We start from the raw sequence: 7518 nt of genomic DNA, 5'->3' as shown, positions 1-7518 counted from the left end.
TTCCAGTCTTCGGCAAGGGGGCCCGACTCGTCCTCCTTCCGCTCAGTCTATGTCACCTCTTCTGACCTGGTAAGTCGAGGAACGGAGAATGTAAACCAATCTTGCTCTGCACTGTGCAAGGAGTCTTAAGGCAGCGGGGCTGGTGGTAAAGAGGCAGGACCAGGGGCTGTTTCCTCCTTCGCACTTTGTTTGAAAACAACTTGGGGGCCTCGATACTTCCTAAGACAATCCCGGCAAATTCACAGTGTCGCCTGAGCCGCGACTTTCAAGAGGGTGTTGCCTCCTCCAGGTCGCGGACGAGGTCGACTGTCTCGCACACGGTCAAGGTGCTCCCAGCCGCCGAGGGTGCGCAGGTGGGAGGCGCAGGGAGTGCTCCGGGTCCTACTTGGACCCGACGCGCCGCTCCGGGGGTGACTCTGCACTTGGGCCTGGACAGGGGCGCGCGCCCCGCGGGGCCGCCTCTCTGTTCATCCATCAGTCCTCGCGTCGCGCGACCAGAGCCCCAGCAACTCCCCGCGGCGAAGCGCCGCGCCCTCGGCCCCGGGAGCATCAACTGCAAGCCCGAAGCGAGGTGGCGGGCGGAGCTGGGACCAACGGGGCGGCGGCCGAGCGGCCAGTCCCGCCCAGCCCCGCCCCGCCCCGCCGGCGGCTCCCGGCCGCTGCGCTCCTGCCGGGCGGGACCGACCCACGGACCGACGCCGGCCACTCCGCTCTCCTCGCCGCCGCCGCGGCGGGCGCGGGGCCGCGCGGAGACGCCAGATCCCTGCAGCGCGGGCGGGCGGCGTCGCAGAGCGGAGCCAGCTAGAAGCGCCCGGACTCCTGCAGGTACCTGCTTGTGTCCCCACCTCCCCGCGCGCTCCTGGAGACTTCTCCATGCGACCCCACAACTTTCCCCACCTTTTGCTGCCCAGTCCCTCTGCGGCCCAGCCCACGGGTGCACGACCCTGCAGATCTACACCCGCAGGAGACTCTGCATCCTGCTGGGCGCCTAGTCTCCGGCTTTCCCCATCCTCTGGTCCCCCGCGCCCGTCGTCGCTGAAGCCCTAAGGATCCGCCTGTTGCTTGAGCTGCCGGCAGCGGAGACAGTGTCTAGGTCCCTCGGAAAGCCGCAGGGAGGGTGTCTAGAATCCAGTCTTAGACGTGGGGTGGAGGACGGACTGGAGGCGGGAGAATCGAGAGGCCGGGAAAAGGCGGCACTTCGCGGAGGGGCATCCCTGGGGCGTTTCCTTAGCCGGGAAGCCGTTGCTTCTCTTTCTCGAGAGGAGGCGCTTTCCCAACGAATGTAAGTGCTTCCCAGACCGCCTGCTCCGCCTTCTTCTTTGTCACTCCCCCTCCCCTTTGCCCTGCCGCGGTGCAAGGCGCCCCGCGACAGCTGCAGGCAAGAGCGCACCCAGGGCCCTTGCTCCGGGGCGGCGCTGCGCCCAGGAACTGCAGGCGCGCTCCGGGTGGGAAGTGCTTGGGGCTTACAGGGCCCGTGTGGAGTCGCCTGCAGACTCTGCGTTTGGATCAGTGGTAGTGATGGGAGTGGGTGCCCCGGGGTTGGGAACTTCCCATTCGCGGGTCCCTCTGGGTGGCTGCCCGACTTTTTGAGGTGAATCGGCTGGCGAGCGAACCAGACCTGCCGGCAGGGGCCGCGGCAAGCCAGGCCGGGCGCTTTTCGCATTGCAGGGATCATTCTGACCCCCCGTTCCCCCGCCCCCCAACCCCCCTGCTTCCCCTGCTCTGTCTCCTGCCGTCTTTTTCGGGGAAAGGAGCACCGTTTGCGCCCTTGGTGTCTGTAGCATCTCGGCGGAGACACTGGGCCAGTAGTCTAACTCAGGCAGCCCGTGACAGGGATGGAGGGCAGCAAAGAACAGCCTCCAGCCGCCGGAGTGACCCGGGGCCCTGGTTTGATGCTGGGGCGTGTGGGGGGTGGGGCTGTTTCTCATCGTCCTCCTGGAGAGTAGACTTGCGGTTCCGCCCGATTCTTGGTTTTTGTCTTTCATTTCACCCTCCCAGAGTGTGGCAGCTGAGGAAAACCAGAACAGAAACCTCCCGTCCCTTTTCATGTATTTGCTTAAGTGATTTGCATTAGCATTCACTTCGAAATGTGCAAGTTATCCCTAGTTGCTCCCCTTTCTAGACTGCTTGCAAATTCCTGCTCAGGTAAACAGGAAGCACGCATTTTCCTGAGCACCTGCCCCCTGGCTAAAGGCGTATGCCCTGGTGCCTCTCTCTCCTCACATGTCTCAGATGACAGAGGGTGGCACTGATTCTGTGATTGCACTTGGTGTACTGGGTGGGTCTCACGCTTCACCTGGGTTGTGAAACTGCTTGGGGACATTGATTCATTTAGTAGGTGTTTACAGCCAGCCCACCGTCTCTGGGGCAGGCCTCGGTAGTACACAGCACATGCTTCTGCTCCCAGTCTATTTTTTCTCACCGGATTCCTTCCTTCTCCTGTTCTAGTATTGTCAGTCATTTCAGAACCAGGACTTGTCAATATTGGGGTAGGGAGGGGACGATACTGAAGTCCTCAAGAACTCTGAATCCAGAGCATGTTGTGAATATTCTAAGGAGACTTGCAGGATCTGTTTTGACTCAATCTTGTGTCTGAGCCATTATTATCTGGAAAATCAGCCCGAATAAGGAAAGCCATTAATGAATGCGGCAAAGCTAAGGTTTTGCTGGTCAAGTGCATGAGAACAAATTGGGAGGTTGGAAGCAGTCTTTGTCCTGTTCAGAAATGTTAAAATATTAAAAATCAAATGCTCTGATGCTGGAGTTTGCCAGCAAAGCACCGGCTGAGTTTTTTTTTCTTCTTCCTTAGTATTGTTTCTTTAGAAAAGGAGGGGATGAGTGGGTTTTCCAGCCCCCTCTTCTGTCTTCAGTGAATGTTGCCCTTCACTGTAATCCTTCAGCCTCTGCTTCCCTCTGTTGCACCAGAGATCTCCATCTGCCTCGTGTCTGGCATTTGGGGCTGGGATGTGTGTCAGCTCAGAGAGCAGGCACCACAGGGTTTTCCTCCTCCTCTTCTTCCTTTTTTAATAGGTAACATTTGTTGGCTGCATACTGTATGCCAGCTACTCTGCTCGGCACTTTGCCAGGCATTATCTCATTTAATCTTCACAACAACCCCATTAGGAAGCGAGGCTTCCCTTCATTGCAGGGCTTCTGTGGGAGCCCTGCAGGGCCTTCTGCCTCGGAGGGGAGACAATGAGACGGGGCGGGGCTTGAGGGTCTCTGGCAGGTGGGCGGGGACAGCTGCCCAGGGAGGCAGGTGGCTGTGCTTGTTGTCCCTTCTTCTCAGGTGTCAGGAAGGGAGATCTGCCAGGGTGAAAAAACAAGGAGACATCGCAGAGAACAGACTAGGACTGGAGACCTGGGCTTCAGCCCGATTTCTACCTGCTTATGGCTCCTTGAGTTGACATAAGCCACTTTGCTTCTCTGAGTCGCAGTCTATTTGGCTGCATGGATCTAGACATCTGATGTTTGTTGTTACCCTGTACTGGGTACGATGCTGGAAGCTCTCCTTGTATTAACTCATTTCATCCTGATGACAATCTTAGGAGGTAAGCTCTTTTATTACCCTATTTTATTTTATTTTATTTTTGGCTTAAAACAACAGAAATTTATCCTCTCACAGTTCCGGAGGCTAGAAGTTCAAATCAAGAATGCCCACAGGGCTACACTCCCTCCAAACGCTCTGTGGGCAATTTGTCTTTGCCCATTTTAACTTTTGGTGGCTCCAGGCATTCCTTGGCTTATTGCTATATTACTCTGATCTCTGCTTCCATGAATTTCCCTATTATAGTTGAAGAAAAAGAAAGTAATGAGTATTGTATGTGAAGTCATGTAACAAGGACGACAGGATTCTATCGTTGACAGTCTGGGTGTGGAGTCACTGTGGGAGTCACTGTGAGATTCTGTTTTTTGTTTATCCCTAGAGCCCTGACGCTGTGTCCTGTGCTTCGTAGCCCTCAGACTGGGCTTGTTGGACAGTGACAGGGCGAGGTGGTCTGCAGTTACCAATTGACTCTTTGGCCCCCATCTCACCTTAAAAAGAACCTTGAAAACTATACTAGAAAAATGTTCTTTCTGCTTTTTCCAGAATTTTCTTCTTTATGATGGAATTCTGCCCAATGGATTGGGAAAAAGACCACAAAGATCATGGGCTAGGTAAACTATGGTTATTTCCGGAAAACATGTTTATTATCAATGAGAAACCCAGAAAAATCACAGAAGGCTGCACTCTGAGTCGAATCCATCAAAAAAGCCAACCAGCAAACCAACTCATAAGGCATTATTGTGTGGTGCCCTGTGCCCCGTACTACAGACACCAAGGGCGGGCAGAATCTAAGACATGTTCTCTGAACTTGAATTTACAGCAGGCCTGGAAACTCAAGATTAACCAGCCCAAGACAGGACAATACAAGATGCTAAATATGAGTGTGGCAAGCAGCAGGCAGAGCGGGGGTTAGGAAGCCCAAGCTGCAGACGAAGAAAATAAGGCAAAGGGAGCCCTGGACTTGGTCTTAGCCAGGGGTCTTCTGACACCAAGTCCATCATCTTCAGGTTTCACAAGGAGAGCAGTGGAAGCAGAGCATCCTTGGAGGTGGTGGAGTTTGAATTTCATCCTGCAGCTGGCTTTTGGTGACTGCTCTAAGTCAAGGTGCTTAGCAAGGGCAAGGAAGGAGGAGAAAGTACTTTATGCTGTTGCCTTATTTTTGCACTCAGGGACCTGGTATGTGAAACTCAGAGAGAAATCCCGAGTAGGATGAACACAGTCACAATGTTTAGAATGTGCAGTCGAATGTGGGAGCAGATGTAGAAGAATTTCCATCCCATTTTTTAAAAATCATTTCTCTGGGTCACTTTTGCAACTTTGCAACACATGTACACCTATCCCTTATAAAAGTAAACCTTCTTGCTAAGCTATAAATAGTTCCTAGCTTAGTTGCAGCATTTTTCTTTGTGGGCAAGGGTGGGGGTCTCACTCTTTGGAATCCTACAGAATCTTGTACCATGGTTCGCTTGGAGCAGATACCCTGTAAATTGTCTTTAATTACACAAGTGTTGGATGATAAAGGCCTGAGACCTGCTTTTAGCCGGTCATGTTACACGTAGGAGGTTAATGTTGACAGCAGCTGGCTTCAGTGTGCTTGCTGAAGTCCCCAGGGATCGAAGCATCCTGCTGATCTTCCTGTGCAGATCAACTGAGCTCAACTGAGCACCCAGCAGATGCTCAGCAGTGCTGACTTAATGATTAACTTTTTAGGGCATATATGGCCTCTTTACATATACAAATATATACAGGCATTTATTCAACACGTGTTTGGGTACTTACCCGATGTTGGGTACTGTGCTAGGAGTTGGGGGAGGAGGCAGACATTAAACAATGGATGCGAACATTTGAGTAGTGGCGACTGTTCTAAAGACCTTCACGGGGGAAGGACAGAAGGGTGGGGAGGGCGCCAGTTTGGACAGAAGAGCTGGGAAGACCTTTCTGAAGAAAAGACTTTTCATTTTGAGAGACAGAGAGGAGTTTATCACTTGAAAAGTCAGAGATAGAGATTTCCAGGCTCCAGGAGGAGTGAGCGGCTTCTAGGGCAGGAATGAACATGGAGTGTTGGGCAAACTCCAGGAGAACAGGCCGAGGAGGACAGGCTGGCAGGAGGTGGGGCGAGGAGGCCAGGGGTCAGTGCGGGGCGCTTTGGGCCAGGTTCAGTGTTTGAGTTTATCCCGAGGGCTATGGGAAGGAGTCAATGGCTTTGTGGCTGGGGACTGTCAGGAGCCAATTTATACCTCTAGAAGGTCACCTGTGAAGGCTGCAAAGACTAGATTAGAGAAGAAAAGATTAGAGAGGTTCCAGCATGGCCACTGGGAGCCTAGTTAGAGGCGTGTTGGAGAGGTGGGACCTCTAGCCAGCTTGGACTGAGTGAGAGTGACTGGGAGGTGACAAGGTGGAAACCCTGCATATTTAGGTTGGTTATGGAGGGAACAGAGAGACAGGGCAGGTGCAGGGGAGGTGGGTACAGTTATTCTGTCTATGTGGAAGGTGACTGTGGCTGAGATCAGGGAGCTGAGTCCAGCTCCTCAATAAGCCAACACACACCCATCTCCATATGCGGAGTTATATGGTACCAGCCCTTCCAAAAGATGAGACATTTGTCTGGCTTTGTCTCCCATTACTGGGTATGTTTAAGTGTATCACTTCTCCTTCCTTATTTTTTTTTTTTTTTTGCCCCACAGCCTGGTGATTTTCTGATTTAAAAAAAAATAGATAATCTTTCTACGAATATTCTCCTTCAGTAGCGTCATTTATATGTGTTGATTTGGATCTTTTCTATAAATTGGATTAGGAGAACTTTGAGTGGGTATGTGGGAACATTTGTGGTGAGATTCTAAGCATTTGGTCTTTGATGATCACCAATGAGCTGCTTTCTAATTGGCTTAAATGGAGAGACATCAGTGACAAGCATGGTGGGGGGGAGATGCCAAGCGTCTCCAAGATGTATGGGGGCGAGGCCGATGCAGTGCTTCAGGCATAGCTAGAAGCCAGCTTGCTGTGTCTCAGTGGAATCCTTCTTTACCTGGTCTTTTCCATCACATAAGACTCTGTACCCATGGGTATCTTGTAGAAAGATGCAAGAGAGCGACATATGGTCTGTCATCTGGGAACCCATGTTTAGCAGAATATGCTGGCCCGAAGAGCAATAAGGAGAATCCCAGAGGGCCTGATGGGGCCTTGAAGAAGTGTGGAGTACCCAGTACCAATTTGTAGTCGTGGGGAATGAGAGCATCAACAGGGCCGTAGAGTTGAAAATTACGCCAAAGACTGGTTAAGAGGCATCAGCCTCTTGAAGACTTGTGTCAGTAACGCTGACCTATATCCTGGCACATAATTGGTGGTTTGAGATAAAAGAATGCCAGCAGACTGACATTTGGGGCTTGAAGGTGCTCACCTTTTTTGACTTTCATTCTTCCATGAACTGGTTTGGCTTTCCTAAGCCCTGATTGACCTGTCAAGGTGAACCTAAAATCATTTCCTATGATTCACCCAAGATAACAATTTAATTGGCTAAAGAGATGGGAGAACTCCGTGGTTAAGGACCCCAGTTTGCAGATTTGGATTGAGAGGAGACACTTGGGTTCTGGCAAGGGTATTTTTGTCTTTGAGGTCAATAAGAAGGTCATACCTTTTGGGCAGTATTTTTCTTGTGGGTTTTTAAGATCCCAGTTTTCTAAGTGTGGTGCCCTCTAGAGTCCACTGACAGAGGACCCCTGCCTGCCCTCCTCCCCCTGGTAATTATATATTGCCTGGCCAAGATTTAGCCCCTGGGCTGTTTCAGGGTTGAGCTTTCTTGGTGAAGCTTGTCTTCCCTGCCCGAAAAGTGTCATTATATGACAGCGTTTATCTGTCTGTCTATCTATCTATCTATCTATCTATCTATCTATCTATCTATCTATCCACCCACCCGTCTATCCATCTATCTTTCTATTTTTGCCAAAATGTAAAAAGCTTATCAATATCGCCAA

The 7518-nt window shown here is 51.6% G+C and overlaps 1 protein-coding gene across 3 annotated transcripts in view; it reads left to right on the top strand.

Annotated features, from left to right (window-relative positions):
- The first annotated feature begins 680 nt into the window (after positions 1–680).
- KCNS3 (potassium voltage-gated channel modifier subfamily S member 3) overlaps positions 681–7518 on the top strand; it is a 33175-nt gene continuing 26337 nt past the window's right edge. For all 3 annotated transcript variants that reach the window (XM_031684788.2, XM_015241840.3, XM_015241817.3), the window contains exon 1: positions 681–825. The gene's annotated coding sequence lies outside the window, so the exon portion shown is untranslated. The remainder of the gene's footprint in view (positions 826–7518) is intronic.

The sequence above is a fragment of the Vicugna pacos genome, chromosome 15 (assembly GCF_048564905.1).
Source record: "Vicugna pacos chromosome 15, VicPac4, whole genome shotgun sequence".
Lineage (NCBI taxonomy): Eukaryota > Metazoa > Chordata > Mammalia > Artiodactyla > Camelidae > Vicugna > Vicugna pacos.
The sequence above is the reverse complement of the archived record's forward strand: the minus strand, read 5'-3'. Positions and strand labels throughout refer to the sequence as shown.